The sequence below is a fragment of the Carassius carassius genome, chromosome 45 (assembly GCF_963082965.1).
Source record: "Carassius carassius chromosome 45, fCarCar2.1, whole genome shotgun sequence".
Lineage (NCBI taxonomy): Eukaryota > Metazoa > Chordata > Actinopteri > Cypriniformes > Cyprinidae > Carassius > Carassius carassius.
Genome location: NC_081799.1, coordinates 4,151,535 through 4,169,193, shown reverse-complemented (window position 1 = coordinate 4,169,193; position 17,659 = coordinate 4,151,535). Strand labels below are relative to the sequence as shown.

General features: G+C 37.2%; 1 protein-coding gene across 2 annotated transcripts in view; it reads right to left on the bottom strand.

The window, feature by feature from the left end:
• The window catches only part of LOC132127426 (phospholipid phosphatase-related protein type 1), a 73,242-nt gene extending 55,991 nt beyond the window's left edge, over positions 1-17,251 (bottom strand). Inside the window, exon 1 of one of the 2 annotated variants that reach the window (XM_059539287.1) lies at positions 17,205-17,251. The gene's annotated coding sequence lies outside the window, so the exon portion shown is untranslated. Of the gene's footprint in view, positions 1-4,033; positions 4,267-17,204 lie in introns of those variants that run through there. The other variant, XM_059539286.1, reaches the window with a different exon arrangement.
• Positions 17,252-17,659: the final 408 nt, after the last annotated feature.

Below are 17,659 nucleotides of genomic sequence, written 5' to 3'. Positions count from 1 at the left end.
GCTGTGTGCCGCCATCTTGTAGCAGAACTTCACTTGCGTTAGCATTCCCATTGACTCCCATTCATTTTGGCATCACTTTGACAGCGAATAACTTTACATTTGAGGCATTTAAAGACTCTGTTTGTCCATTATTTATTTATAAAGATACACGACAATGTATAAAGGGCTCCATTACCTTCTATGTTACATTATGGCCCCATAGAAACAGTTTTTGTAAAAATAGGCTAACGATTGCGTCATAACCACTCGACTCTCTGTCGCATTACCGTACAGACAGGAAGAGAAGCTCGCAGGCAATTAACTTAATATGGCGTACTGGCGTTACATTTTAAAATACTATACAAAATAATTAATCAGAATACTTACTCCTGCTCACTCACGCCAAAGAACTCCCCGCTCAAGCTCGCTGTCTCTGCAAGATTAACGATGGCAGTTTTCACGCACAGCTACTAGAAGATTTACATTTGTCAGACAGGTTGCTGACGTCATCAAGCTTAGTTTGAGTCTGCACGTCAGAAACGGAAGTGCTAAAAAACGCTAAAAATGGGCTTCACTTCAGTTCCAATGGGGTCGCTGTGTCCATTTCTTTTACTGTCTATGTGTTTAACAAGCGATAATATGCAGAAGAAGACACTCAGTCAACCGTAGCCTGTAGCAAAAGTTACGCCTGTTTCACCACTGATTTCCACTGCACACGTCTGCGGCACCGTCATACAGTCTATGGGCCCGGCGCGTTACAGCTCCGACGCGGCTACCGGAGCTGTATAAATTCAACTCAATAATTCAACTCAAATTGTGAAACTTGTGTATTAAATAAATTCAATTCACAGAGACTGAAGTAGTTTAAGTCTGTGGTTATTTTAATTGTGATGATTTTGGCTCACATTTAACAAAAACCCACCAATTCTCAACAAATTAGAATATGATGACATGCCAATCAGCTAATTTTAACATGTATATGGAACAGCACTTTGACATATATTAACTGTGACACCGAATTACGTTTTTTATCTGTGTGATGGGTTAAGTATTCATCTAACCCGTTTTAAATATGTCAGCACAGAGATGAGAAAATGAAGCGCAGTCAAGCAGAGCTCAGTTTAAATGTGTTCTCTGGAACGAACGCATAAATCCAAAGCATCTCACGTGGCTAATTCTCGCTTCAAAGCCTTCAAGAGCTGCACACTATATCCTCTTTCCAATTCACCAGCAATTAACAGTCAGGGAAAATCAGCAGTGCCCCGCAAAAAAAGCTGTTCTTGGGGGAAACCATGATTTTCCTTTGCATTTCAACTGCTGGGTAATTAAAAACTTGACTGAGGCGTTTCCGATTATCTGCCTTGGAGAATTAACCAAAGCTTTAACTTTCAGAAGAATGAAAGGGGTCACAGCGGATCTCAGTATTATTCATCTTCCTGTCTCTCAGGTCAGCATTACTGCTGACTTCACACCTGATGGATATCTGACCTGGCACACTTCATAGCATTTTCGATTAAATGGTGCTTTTACAACTAAACAATCAAGTACTTGTCTACAGGCCTATATCATTCTGTTCAAACACTGCCAGGACACTTCCCAAAAGAAAATTGACAAATAAACACTTGGCCAGCACAATGACTTGTTAATTTGTGCTCAAACATTGTACATTGTACAGATTTTCCTGCAGGATAGGATACTGAGGTTAATATACAATAAATCATGGCAGCGGCTCACATCTGCTGCACTGTATAGTAACTTCTACCTTCAGATTTTCAGGAAAGAGGTTTATACAGTTCCAAATGTTCTTTTTATTGACTGAACGAGTTTGCACTACCTTTTCTCAAGAATCACAATATTTTCTGCATGTTTGTGCTGTTTTGCAGTGTTTATTCAACTGTCTTGATGCAATAGTCTATATATATTAGTCTGTAATTACAGTATATATTTTCTATACATTACCAATTTCTTTTATTTTTATTTTATTCAGTAAGGGTGCATTAAATTGACAAAATGTGATGAAATACATTTATATTGTTGCAAACGATTTATATATAATAAATCCATTATTTAAAAAATAGAGAGAGAGAGAGAAATAAGCAAATTGGCATATTAAAATGTTTCAGAAGATCATGTGACACTGAGGACTGAAGTAATTATGCTGAAAATTCAGCTTTGGTAACAGGAATCAATTACATTTGAAATATATTAAAGAAAAGAAAAAGTAAAAAATCCTACTGACCCCAGACTTCTGAGTGGTAGTGTATCTGTATATCACTAATGAATTTTCCATTTTTCAAGGCCTGGAAATCACAGTTTTTCCCCTCAATTTCCCCCATGACTAAGGAAAACCTAAATCGCTAAAACTTGCTAATATTACCATCTTCCTAGGTATTAATAGTCTCTACGTTATCACAGAAAAGTGTAATATTTTTTCAAAACTTCCATGAATAACCCAATAGCAGGAATCAGTCTATGAGATTACCATCCATCTATCAGCCATGTGTTCACTTCTCATGAACAGATGTTACTAAATGAATCCCTCCGTAGGCTTTTCCTTGTTCTAGACAAGCTATGTTCGTCAACATCGTGTTGGTCCAGAAACAACAGTCCTGTCAACCAATCAGATTTTAAGGGTTAGGGCTGGCAACAGAGCTTCAGCAGCAGTATTATCAAGCTGTTATTCCTCCATGACTTTAGAGCAGCTAATAGTTAGAGCTACAGCTGGGTTAGTCAGACAGCAATGGCAAAAGATATTGATGCTGATCCAGGAACATGTCCTACTTGGCCAAAAATCAAAGACAATGGTTGACTTACTTCTTGCTCCAAAAAGCATACAGGGGGGGGGGGGGGGGAAATGCATATTTAGTATATGAAAGCTAAATCTAAATAAATAATTCAAGTAAAATCTTTCCTATAGTCACTCTAGAATTAAACGACGAGAGAACACAAGTACTTTGGTTAAACAACCAACTCAGACTTCATTCAGATAACCTATTCAAATTCTCTCCACATGGATAGCTCATACAAAAACACCCATATCTCACCAATCCAATAAACTCCACCTTGTTTGGTCCTAAAATGCACCCTTAAGGTGTAAATATAGGTACAAATCTGTACCTTTTGAAAAGGTACAACCCCAGTGACAGCTTTTTCTGAGCATAAGCTATAAGACTGAGTGATTTCAGGTAAAGCATGACTAAAATATACAAACAAAATACCTCTTATCATTTTAAATGAATATATTGTGAAGCTCCAGACCCTTAATTTGACCCTTAAACCACAACAACCAGAGACCATGCTTTAAACATGCAATGCAATATGTGGCCAAGTAACTTAAGGGGTTCCCACATTGTGTGACCAGTCCATGTCTTCACGATATACTACAGTCCGGCTTTGGTGCAGAAAGATCCCAAATGATCTTCAAAAAACGGCAGGATACAGTCAATTAAATGAATCACTAAATTCTGCTTTTCTATCCAAAATATGTATCTGCATTTTTCTATGAACTGAGCCCAAAGGCTATGTGGACCCATCTGTGTGTCCAGCATTACTTGCACTCCATATGACATTCGGTCAAATCAGATAAATGTCAAATCATCACACATGATTCCGCTTCGTATTTGCGCGTAAAAACGCATCGTATAATTTATTTATTTCGCTGGCGCACAAAATCTTCGCAACTTCCCTATCGGTGCATTTTATGCCTTTCAAATTGGAATTCTCCATCTCTGATTCATTATGCCATGAGGACAGCTGTCAATCATCACCGAGATGCTCCATCAGGACTGTAGGATGAGAAGATCACTTGTTTCCGTCATGTAGCTTTCACTGGGTGTCCCAAGTTGTGCATGATTTACTATTACTGACTATTAGCACATTTTTATACGCAATTATTTCTGAGATCCAGATAACAAGCGTGTTAAGAAATGTCCCCGTTTCTTTGCCAGCGAATGTAAAATGGAAACAAAATATCAACGGACGCACGAGACAATGGCAGGTTGCAACTACCACATGCTTCATAATTTCACCCCTCCGACCTCCTCTAACAACTTACCGTGCGATGGATGTATATTATTCCCGAATTAATCCATCAGTGTTCACTGGGAATAGATTGGGGAAACCGGTATTCCATTATCTGTGTTTTCTGCAGCGGTATCTGCGTAACTGGGCTCGCTGTTTGATTGGAGATCTGTGATTAGAGGCGATCGTGAATGCTCAAGGAGTTCACACACACGCACGCACTCAAACACACACACACACACACACACACACACAGAGACGCTGGGATGAGTGGGAGGCGGGGCCGGGAACACGAATCTACCCATTCCTACTATGGCGAAGGAGTCGCTCATGAATATTTATGACGCACGCGACGCGGGTCCAGTAGGGTTGTCAGCATGAGGTAATTAATACTCAGAAGCTGGGCCTTCGGTATTGAGAGTGAGGAGTTGTCGTCATAGCACAGAGCCCCTCCCCTCGATATCACAGTCTCCGCCATGTTGGCAGGACACCGGCGGCGAAACAGAATTGTTTACATGTGTTGTTAACTCTGTAGTAGAGGAGGTTTTTGCAATTCCGCACTGTTTTACCAAAAAAAAAAAAACATTGTTATCATAATTAAACCATGGTATTTGCAGTAAAACGTTTTGTTTTGAAAGTGACTTCTTTGAGAAATAGAAATGTCCCGGGCCGGCAGGAATTGTAGGTGGGGGGAGTGCATGTACAGTGCTTTCTCCACCCTCAAAACCATGACTGAGGTGCCCTTGAGCAAGGCATCGAACCCCCAACTGCTCCCCGGGCGCCGCAGCATAAATGGCTGCCCACTGCTCCGGGTGTGTGTTCACAGTGTGTGTGTGTGTGTTCACTGCTCTGTGTGTGTGCACTTCGGATGGGTTAAATGCAGAGCATGAATTCTGAGTATGGGTCACCATACTTGGCTGAATGTCACGTCACTTTCACTTTTTTCACTTTCAGTTGTACTTGTTTTAATTGTAACTTTCATTTTGCACTCTACTGGTAATTGGAAAAGTTGATGGTTTGTAATGTGCGTAATAGTACTCAAATAAACCATCACAAAAAACGAATGGTTTCCACTATGAGTACTATTACACACATTACAAACCATCAACTTTTCCAATTATTTATTTTATTTATTTATTTTTCAGTAGGGAATGCACTTCATGCATAGTCAGATGTTGAGGTTTTTATTGTTCAAACACTATTAACAACATTCTGTTAGATAAATGCCATTAATATATAAATATTAATAGTGTTATTATTCATAATGAATGCCTATTTAGTTAAAAATGTCATTACCATCTTCACCAGAGAAGGCATTGCTTGCAGTGAAATGATCTACAAATACTTATAAAAGGTTTTTTTTTTCTTTTTTTTTTTTTTTTAGTTCTCAATAGACTAAGTTTTATATTGATTGTCTGTTGCGTTGTTCATTATACGCATTACCTTTAAGAATTAGGCTAGCTATATTCACCAGCAATCTTATTATTAATGTTAGGTTCATAATTATTTAATTATGCTACATATCCAACATCATTCCCATCTCGCTTGAGAACTCAATTTCTAAATAAGTCCAAGTCAGCTTCGTAAATGGTTTCGACCGAATTATCCTTCAAAATGAATCGGTTCAAAAGAACAATTCGCCTGTGAATTGGACAATGGACATAATTCAAGCGTGAATGGAAAGACAAACAAGCAGGACCCCTATGGTTCCAAACAGAAGCGTACTGTGATTTGACTGGTCCCCCAGTTCAGTGACTACGTTTGCGTCTGCTCTTGAATTATTCATTAGAAAGGGAATTGTGAGAGCATCGTGCGGGTTTAGGAGGTAGACTGGTGGAATCGTTTGAACTGCTTTCACCTGAACGTCCACGTGAATGCATATTTACGTATACATATACAAGTAAAGCAAGAACACGTCCTGTTAACGCTTACCCAACAGAATGCCGTTTCACTGGGCAACTGCTATTAGATGATCATTTGTCATGGCAGGCGCTACACACCCATCTGTTTGCGCTGAGGATGTGCTGTCAGGCGTTTAATGTATGCAGTTTGGACAAAGAGACTGGAGGAATGCAGAGAGCGCATGTTGCTTTGTGGTGTGCATGTGTGTGTGTGTGTGTGTGTGTGTATGTGTTCCCCCTCAGGCCAGCAGCTCTCAATGCCTCTGAGAGGGGAAGACCCTCCTTTGTGTCTAATCATTAACTATCGAGCCAAATCCTCTTCCCATCAACCCATTTCTCTTTCATTATTAACACCGGTACAGAAAATAATGTCTGCTGCATTATCTCATCTGATATATTGTGTAGGCTATATCTGAAACAACTAATTTATGTAATTAAATATATTATCATTGGATAAGATGGTCCCCATCTTTATTTTTTATTTTGTATTTTTTCTCTGGACATATGGCACAAATGTGTCAGCCCATTTGATGAATATAGCTACACATTTTTTATTTTTTTTATTTTGTCATTTCATCTGAATATCAACATTTGTGAAATTTAGTCTGTTAAAACTAAAACTGCATTAAATTGCAGTGATAGTGGTGCTAATATGAAATATCTTCAATTAAAATATGAACAATTAAATATGAATTCATATGCCTGTAAACAGTATAAGTCATATAGTATAATTTGACCTTTTTAGAATCTCCTTGGGATTCTGCTTTGATTGTCATTAGTTACTCAATTATTCTGTCAAAATATTTTTTTAATAGTTTTGTTGATTTAGTATTTTGCAGTAATGACACACATATGTCACGGATGACACACATATGACACGTATATATGTGGCTAGTTCTAGTTCTGTAAAATAGACCCAGTGATTCACTGAAAAGATCTGACTCACAAGAATGATTTTTTCATGAATCATACATCTCCCATTAAATCTCATAAACACGGATTGGATCAGTTCATGTATCATGCATTCTGTATCAACCATATTAAGATTGAGTGATGTGTAGAACTAGCGACTGTAGAGGTTGTTTGTGCTGATGTTCATTGCCCATTTTAACGTGTATGCATGACATTAAGGAAGTATGACAGTTTAGGATTATTAAGGCTGTTGTGTTTGCAGCATGTGAATGCATCTGGACCTGAAAATGGCTTATGTTATTTGTCTGTAAAACCACAATTAAGAACAATTATCAGCCCTAAAGTCTCCCATGAAATGTCTGCCTACACCATTACAGATCCTCCCGGAGCAGACAGTTGGCAACACAGATTGTGGGTTTGCGTACTGTACTGGAGTGTGGTGATCATCAGATCACTTAGACTGCATGCATCAGCTTTTGCATTGCAAGAAATATCAATATTGCTGTCCAGTGAAACAGTCATCTTTTCTGAATCATGAGAGAAATATGCACAGATCAAGTGCCATTTACTAACTGCTCTAAACAAATATGTGGGTGGATTGTTTAAGTAATGGAAAAGGAAATGTTTCTTTTTTTCATTGTAGAAAGTGTTATTATGGATATGGACTAGTTTAAAGTTAAATGTGATGGATTTGTTTTTAACAAACATGCAGCTTTTGGCTTCTCCAGGTGTTAACTGAAGGACTGGAGTGGTGGTTATCAGTGTTTGGACTCTCATTCTGATGGCACCCATTCACTGCAGTGCATCCATTGGTGAGCAAGTGATGCAAGGCTACATTTCTCCAAATCTGAAAAAGAAACAAACTCATCTACATCTTGGATGGCCTGAGGGTGAATAAAGTGCACCACTGGAAACGCATTATAAAAGCTTCACCATCCAGTGAATGAGAAAGTTCAGTTGCCTCACAAAGTATGTTTAAATATACAGCTCATTATAAGGAAAGTGCAGTAGATATTTTAAGACTGTTGTGAAGTGGAAAGGTAAATGTTATAATGTAACATTTTCTGACGTGCTCTGGAAAACAGAAGAGGAAGATGTTCAAATATTGACATTACACACTGAAAAATACTGAGGGAGGAACGAGAATTCAATTTTTTGTGCTTTGCTAAAAATTCCTAGAGTGTTGATAAGTGGCTGATTGACTTTTTTGTGTGATTTATCATTCATGTCTGCAGCACAAAGAGACATCTGTAATGATAATATTATACTTAGTACATTTTTCTTTACCAGTTTAAAGTGGGATAATCTATTAATTAAACTATTTGACAGACTGGTTGTGATATATTTCAATCATAACCATGAGTGTGAGTATTAAGAATATTTTTGCACTAAAATATCAATAGTGTCGCATTATTTGTGTGAAATTACTAGAATATTACTATTCTCCGTTCATTAGAATAGAATGTAGAATATTTGCATGTGTGTAAATATTCTAAATTCATTAATTATTCATTCAAATTCATTGTTAAGGCTATTTCACTACACTTTTAAAGTTCTGTACGGCTGCCACTAGGGGGAAAAAATGCAAAAATGGTGCACGGATATTGGAGACAGTTGACATGCAACAATAAAGTTCAAAATTAATCTAGTAACCTTGTACCAATGAGCCTAACAAAAAATAAATATAATTAACTGTAAAGGGAGATGCGTTGGTGAAAAACGACAATGACTTAAAGGTCCCGTTCTTCGTGATCCCATGTTTTAAACTTTAGTTAGTGTGTAATGTTGTTGTTAGAGTATAAATAATATCTGTAAAATTCTAAAGCTCAAAGTTCAATGCCAAGCGAGATATTTTATTAACAGAATTCGCCTACAAAAAATGACCCGTTTGGACTACATCCCTCTAGTTCCTGCAGTAATGACGTCACTAAAACAGTTTTTTGACTAACCTCCGCCCACATGAACACACAAAAAAGGGGGCGTGGTCTTGTTGCAATCCCACGGAGAAGAGGAAGAGTTGCGTTTGTGTTTGTCGCCATGTCGTCGAAACGCTTTTATTTTCATCTTGGAGTCCAATCTTCTTTGTTTGGGCTTCCCAGGGACGCTGTACTTGGAGATTAATGGTTACAATTTATGTTTAACTCGTTTCCCGAAAATTATAATCCACATGTAAAACTATGTGCAGCACATTTTTCTGAGGACAGCTTCCTCAATCTCAATCAGTTTAATGCCGGATTCGCACAAAGATTATTCTTGAAAGATGGAGCAGTTCCCTCTTTGTCTGGAGAAGGCGTTGATTATGGACAGTGTTGGGGAGTAACTAGTTACATGTAACGGCGTTACGTAATTTAATTACTAAATTAATGTAACTGTAATCAGTTACAGTTACTAAGAAAAAATGAGTAATTAAATTACAGTTACTTTTGAAAATTTTAACGATTACGAAGGGGATTACATTTGAATATTTACACATCCTCAGACAGCTTATTTCTTTCCCAAATTGCACTAAGACATATGGCCCATAATCTCCGCGACGCGGAAAACACAGTCTGGTTCGTGGAATCCAGTCATAAAAATGGAATTCAGCCTAACGTGGACGGAATATGTCACATTTTGGAAGAATAAATCAAAAGTAGGTCAGTACACTTAAATCAAAACGCGATATGGGAGTGTCTGTGAATATTAAGCCACAACATGACAATCTATGACTTTCTGCACTTTCTGCGTGTCTGTGGAAACCTGGCGCTGACTGGCCATCGGGAGAACCAGGACAATTCCCGGTGGCCTGGCAGATTTGGCCCGCTATTTTAATATCGTTATTGTATAATTGCACGCAGAATGTACTAAAGCGATTATTTCCGAATCCGCCATTCGATAATTAAATCTCTAATAAATCATGAATTGGTTAGTCGTGACTGGAAATGGTTGGGCGCGCGCTAGTGATGGGAAGTTCGGATCATTTTACCGACTCGGACTTTTGAGTCTCGTTCAGCAAAATGAACGAATCTTTTTTCGAGTCATTTCGTTCATTTCGTTCATTTTAGCAAAATGTAATGAAAATGTTATGTGTTACTTCCCCAACACACCTAGTACTTACGCAAACGTTGATCACACTAAAAACAATTCAAACCTAAAATGCTATAAGATACAGAAAAAAAATCATTCTTTACCTGGGTCTTCAGTCTGTGATTAGCTCACCTCACCTCTTATCTGACAAGAAGTCCTCGGGTTTAAGTCATTCCTTAATCACGTGACAGTCCCATACGCAAAACTAACGCAGTCTTGAGCCGGAAAGAGAATTGATTAGTTCATCTCATGAGTCTTTCGGGTCTCGGGTCGAGTTTGACTCGTTCCTTAATGACGTGACAGCCCCATACGCAAAACTAACGCAGTCTTGAGCCGGAAAGAGAATTGATTAGTTCATCTCATGAGTCTTTCGGGTCTCGGGTCGAGTTTGACTCGCTCCTTAATCACGTGACAGACCCATACGCTATTTCTGACATTTTCTGTCACTGTGTTTTTGTTACTGTTTGTTGAGGATCTGTGGTTTGTTATTATTTTATAAATAAATAAAACCCTGTTATAAATAAAATATTGATTAATTTGTCTTTTTGACTGTCTATCGGTAAATAAACACTAGGCTATATAATAATATAATAATTCAAGCTTACAATAAAAAGTATTTATACTAGTTTGTTCATTTTTACTCCAATTTTGAGTTTGCTGGTATAATAATTGCTTTTCCTAGGCAGACTTTAAATATTGGTGTAATATATGTATAAGAAGATTGCTCAAAAAAGGACATAATGACATATACATTAAAAGCAAATAAAATTTTGAATTTGAATTATTAATGTTAGTTTAAAACATTAAGGTTATGATAACTTCAGCTTTAACAGTTTTAACCCAGCTCAGAGTGAGGAGGATAGTTCAGATCCTGGTGCGACTGCCAGTGCAGGGGCCATGTTTTGGGAAGACTTTGACGAGAGGGTAGCAAGCTTGAGGCCTTCTGCTACCTCTTCTAAGACCTCAGATGCTATAAAGGTGCAGGCCTACCTTGCAGAGCCACTCTTACCCCGCACATCAGACCCTCTGGCCTGGTAGAGAAGATGTTCACCAGTATACAAAAGCCTTTCTGAAGTCACAAAGACAAGACTTTGCATTGTGGCCACATCTGTGCCATCTGAAAGAATTTTTTCTAAAACTGGGCAGATTATCTCAGATAGAAGAAACAGACTCAGCCCATCCAAGGTCAGGGAGCTTGTTTTTTTTAATGCAAACATGCCTTAAAGCAAGTCCTAAAAATATAGCCACAGTGTGTTATTTATTTTAAAGCTTATTTATTTTTATTTATTTAGAAAAAGACCAGCTTGTTGTGCAATATTTTTGTTGTGATTTTAAAGGTAATTTGTTATTGTTATAAGGCTCCGTAGCTTTAGTATCTCTTAATTTTCATTTATTTTTATTTAAATGGTTTAAAATTATTTGGGGAATAGTTATCCTCTTTGATATAAAGTTTGTATTTTGGCACAAAAGTGTTATTTATTTTAAAATGTATTCATTTTAAATTATTATATAAAAAAAGCAAAGCTTGTTGTGCAATATTTAGTTTTTCTTTTTTTTTCTTTTTTTATATTGTACTTTTAAAGTTCATTTGTTAAGGTTATTAGACCCTGTGGCTTTATTATCTTTTAATTTTATTTTTAATGATTTACTTTTTTATTATTTTGATTTATTTTGGAATAGTTGTCCTCTTTGTTACAAAGCTTTTCTGGCACAAAAATAAACAATAAACAACAATTCAAAAGTATGTACACAGTGTTTTTTAATGTTTATAAAGTGTCATATGTTACAAAAGTATGGTTTATACAGACAATCTGATTTAATAATTACTCTAGCCAATGTTGTCACATCACGGGACAAAAGAACGAACAACCCGAAGACCCGAAAGATGAACTAATCAATTCTCTCTACGGCTCAATACTGTATTCTTTTACTGTCTATGGTTTTAGCGTATGGGGCTGTCACGTGATTAAGGAATGACTCGACCCGACCCGAAGACTCATGAGATGAACTAATCAATTCTCTTTCCGGCTCATATTGCATTGGTTTTAGCGTATGTGGCTGTCACGTGATTAAGGAACGAGTCAAAAACCCGATAGACCCGAACTATTAACTAATCAATTCTCTTTCCGGCTCATACTGCATTGGTTTTAGCGTATGGGGCTGTCACGTGATTAAGGAACGAGTCAAAAACCCGATAGACCCGAACTATGAACTAATCAATTCTCTTTCCGGCTCATACTGCATTGGTTTTAGCGTATGGGGCTGTCACGTGATTAAGGAACGAGTCAAAAACCCGATAGACCCGAACTATGAACTAATCAATTCTCTTTCCGGCTCAGACTGCATTGGGTAAGCGTATGGGGCTGTCACGTGATTAAGGAACGAGTCAAAAACCCGATAGACCCGAACTATGAACTAATCAATTCTCTTTCCGGCTCAAGACTGCATTGACTGACAGGTGAATCACTACCAGAGCCCGTCTACGGAGAGCCTTGGCACTCCCTATTCAGCCCCCTTTGTATTGATTTTGGTTGCAGTTCCATTAGAATTCCACTGGGGGTGATCGCGAGCGAGTGCAGACTGAATGGGAGTCAATGGGGCTATACGGCTAAATGTGTCTCTTTCTCCCGATTGCCGTTGAGAAATCTCAGATTTTATTGTAGGCTTTGCAAGTTCAACATAGGTTATAGGTCGAAAGTTGAATGAACCAGTACTTATGTCCTTTCGATTTCTTACAGGTGGGGCCGTTGTTGGCCGGAACAAGCTAGCATTCTGCTAATGAATGCTGATTGGTCAGTGACGGACTTGCGACTGATTACGACCACAGACCCCGCTTGATGGCACTAAAACTCTTTGTAACTCGTGTATTAACCGAAAGAGCCTTACCTCAAGTAGCAGCTGGTGTTATCGTCGATGCCACGAGTAAGGAAGCCATGAATCGGAAAGACAGCAGACCCTCTGGCAGTGTGAAAATATGTGAAGTCATCACATTTTTGAACGCTTTTTTAGAGCAGATAAGTGAACTTAAAAATGCAATTTTCAGCTGAGTGTATTATCTTAGCCCCCCCTTTCGAATACAACATTTAAATTACTAGACAAAAAATTATATCCTGAGAAAAGTGGGTTTTGAGGGGTATTTCGCCATAGACCTCCATTCATTCTGCATTTGCTCGCGAGCTCCCCCGCATGGATAGAGACGTGTTACTGCAACCAATCCAGAACCCGGAAGTAAGCAGAGAGTGCCAATTCTCTTCCTATTAGACATTCTCTGATCACTACTACTAGAACAGAACCTATAGAATAATGCGCATGCGCGACTGAACGAATCACTCCCCGAGACGACTCGTTCTTCCCGAGTCACATTAAAGATTCGTTCAAAATGAACGAATCGTTCAAGAACGACACATCACTAGCGCGCGCGCGCTCCGCGCCTCCGCCAAACGGTTTGGATCAGACTTCAAGTAATCAATACAAGAGAGAGAGAGAATAGAGTGGACTGTGGAAGCGCACAGCTGGAGCAGAGAAGCGACACTTCTGTTCAGGGTTTCACTCACATTTCACTGCTGGTTATATATGCTATATATAATTTTGTATGTGATGAATAAAAATCTTGAATCTTGAAGTGCAGGTCACTTTTATCTGTAAATATGCTATTGTAGTTTTTACTTTGTTTACTTAGTCAAGCAGCAGCAGCACATTGCTCACACTCACTCAAAATACTGTATAAAACGACATCATTAATATCTATAGTAATGTTACAGTAGTAATTTAGCAGACAAATAATCATATTTTATCATAGGTTTAGGGGGAGCTAATGCAGACAAAAACACAACCCTTAGGAAAATGTATGTAGCCTATAGTATGGCACTAACCATAGTTTAGTGAAAAAAATATAGAAATGTCCGCAACACTGCTTCTAACTCCCATGTTTAGCAGTGTTGCGGACATTATTAATTTTTCACTTCAGTAGTTTCTTTTGTCCTGCACCTGCCAGAAGGTGGGATGTGCACACAATTAGTTATTTAACACTAACCGCAGACTTTAACCATGGAATTTGTAGTAAAAATAAATACAAGTGGTAATTAATTTGCCAACAAAAATGCACTTACAAAACATGGTAAAAGTCAAATAAAAATCTTCAGTATTAAAGTCATGAGAGGATGGATGGATAATGTAAGTGAAGGTGCAGTTCAGGAGAGAACTAAATTATATTGCATGTCCCCAACCTAAGGATTTAAATCTTTTTCATGTCAGGTCCATACACAAAATAGGGTTGTCCATGTTTCAGAATGTGTTGTGGGTGTATGAGTGTGAGATTTCCCAGCCTAATTTTTTAACACAAACATAATCTCTAGGACTGCTGTGAGTCACTTCATGAGCATTTTACTTATTTTGAGAAACTATCATCATATCATATACAAAGAGACAGCAGTGTTTCAAAAAGGCACCAACGTTTCAGGAGTTTAGTACAGAAAATAGGACACATGCTTATTAGATAACCGTGTTTGAGTTGATGTATATGCTTGTATTTTTTTATTAACAATTTTTTCCCCAAACCATTGTTAGGGTACAATGTTTCCTGTATGCAAAGATTTGGTTTCAAAAACAGTATCTATAAACTATTTCTTTAGATTTTAAATCTGCATTGAACTTCAGATCAATCTCAAAGTAAAATGCAGTACTAAAGTGATTTTGTGGTGGATGTGTTCAAATGTGATCATCTTAATTCAGGTGATGAAGGATGGTGAAAGTCTGACAGTATTGAGCACTACTTTAAGGTTAAACCTGCATGGTGTAAAATGGTTGAAGATGATTAACAGTTGCAAATTAACATTCATTAGAAATTTAGAAAAGTAATCAAAAAGTACTCAAAAGTAATTAGTTACATTACTTTATTAAAGTAATTTAAAAAGTTACACTACTATTACATTTTAAATAGGGTAACTTGTAATCTGTAACCTATTACATTTCCAAAGTAACCTTCCCAACACTGATTATGGACCACAACCAGTAAGTGTATTTTATTATTTAAGTTGGTGCGTTTAACAGTTTCTGTAACTTATTACACAAAGGGAAAGCTGTTTAGCTTTGTTAACTAGATGTTAGGGCTGTGCAAAAAATTTAATGTGATTTTCATGCGCATCTCGTCAGTAAAAACGCTCCTGTGATTATCAGTACATCTCCAGCACATGCTCCTGCCCACTTGCTTCTCAAAACTACTCCAAAACTAGTCCAATCGCGTTTCCAGGAGGGCAGTGTGTGCTCAGCTGCTGTCGAATCACAACACAGGAACCGCTGGCCCAATCAGAACTCGTTACGTATTTCTGAAGGAGGGACTTTATAGAACAAGGAAGTCATCAGCCCATTTTTATGACCGTGAAAACAGCGGTTTACAGATAGGTGAATTGTGTGAAAAATACTGTGTTTTTTTATACGCGAAACATGAACACATGTTATATTACATACTGTAAACACAAATAAAAGCTTAAAAAAAAAAAACACAAAAAAATGTGACCTTTAATTTAAATAGGCATGATGCAGTGCTTTTTAAATGCATGGTGGCTAAGTAAAATGGATTGCTGGTGGTTAGTGAATAAGACTGAATGTTGTGTTGACTAAATGAATGTTCTGAGGTTTCTGCACTCAAATACAGAACAGAAAAACCTTGAAAGCAGAAGGTTTTCCACTGCAGGCCAAAATATGCATAACATTTAGGGTATGTTTGCTAAAACCAGGGTTCTCATTTATAAAACTCTCCGTAGATTTCATCCTAAAATTTTACGTAGGCACAAAAGCTAGATTTTACGTATGCCCAAAAGTTTTCAGATTTATAAAACCATGTGCACGCCAGAACCTGTGTACGACATGATATCGCAGTAAGTACGCATCATCGATCATTGTTCTCGCTGAAATATTTCTCATAACATGGTCTGTAGTTTAGTTTAAAGATTAATTATTGTGCACCTATAGCACTCCTCGCTTTAGTAAAAAATAACGTCACAGGAAAATTGTTTATTGTTAATGAAATTATACAATTATGTTGTTTGTAAAATTATGTAATTTCAGTGTTAATCTCTTTTAATGCGAGTGAAATATTTAATGTAAATGTGTATATCGACATGAAAACAGAGTTTAAAGTCGTTGTTTACTGCATTAATTTTCTCACTCTATTAAAAAAAAGTTTGTACATATGGTTTATAATGTCCGTACGGTGCGTACATATTTACACAGTTTATTTTTTATAAATCCCGATATGTCCGTAAAAAATGCGTCCACAATTTCTATGCCTATTTTGTGCCTACGCAACATTTATAAATGAGACCCTTGGTGAAAACAAGTTGGAACATATATATTAAGAGGACGAAGAAAGACACAAGTATTCTTTTTGCACTACATATATAAAAATGTCCAGGTTTTTTACAAAGCCCGTTGTAATTGTTAATAGATTAGGATTTTCATGCTCTTTAACCCATAAAAACCCCTTCAGAGAACTCAAAGGCTCAAAATAACAGGAGAACGGAGAATCTAAAGGCGTAATTGTAAGCCATTCAAAAGCTTTGTACACAATTACAGCAGCTGATGTTGATTCTTAAGGTTTTAATGGTTGTTTAACCTTGAAAAAAAACTACTTGACAAAGGCAGCATTTCTTGTGATCTGTATGCATAGACCCTAACTGATATTTGTATGTAGTAATACAACCTCAGCGGCCCTTGCACCGAGGGGTTGCCATGGTGATGTAAGAGGCAGGAACATAGGTATCTTAGGACGGCACTAAATCAATGTGTAGACAGTTTGGCTGAGCCAATATTTTTTAAATGAGACTCCAGGGAGACATTTTGTAAATGTGTCCAGGATACTCCATGCTTCACACCCAGCTCTACATTTACCCTATGCAACTGCGTTTACTCTCACTATATGTCAGTAAATTCACTAAAGAGTGCTTTTAATTTATTTGTGTTTAATATAAGGAGCTAAATATTGTATTTATGTGTGCAATCATGCAATCCACCAATCAAAAACATTCACAATTGCAGAAAAAAACCTTGCAGTGCAGTATAATCTCCTTAGTAATGTATTTAGATATGCTCATTATTCATATATACTCAATCATTCATTCACATATATTCAAATATTACATTAGATGTAATGACATTAGAACTTGTGTCTTTTAAATGATTCATATGAAAATGACAACCACAAACAAAATTCTATTTTTATAGTGAGAATTTTTTTTTTTTTTTTACAGAGAAGCCTTACCTTTATTTTCTACAGAATGAATTCATGAATGCATGAATGAATGAATGAATTAATTAATATTTACTTACTATTTTGCAGAGCAATTCTGTTTGCTTTCACCAGTGGAGCAAAACTGTACACTTCAAATTTAAATGATATACTTACAGGAAAAAAAAAAAACTGGCAGATATTAACTAATTTATCCTGGATAGCCACAGACCGCAATGTTTCACTGACAGAATGAAAAATGTCTTCAGATTCTCTATCTTAGGCAGGGGAGCTTGTTGACATTTGTGTTTGCGTGAGAAAATAAGACCCATGGAAATTACTGACCTCTCCTGTGATGGGTTTGCTCACTGATCCCTGCTGGACTTCCTGTCTCTGCTTCAGCGAGACTGTGAGAAACCAGGAGAAAAAACAAATCTAGACCAAGATTTCTGAAATTAACATTACTGTGACATGTATTATTCCAGTTCTCCTTATCATACTGCATAAACTGCAGACCTCAGGGAATATAATTTGCAACTCTTATTACAGGGTATGT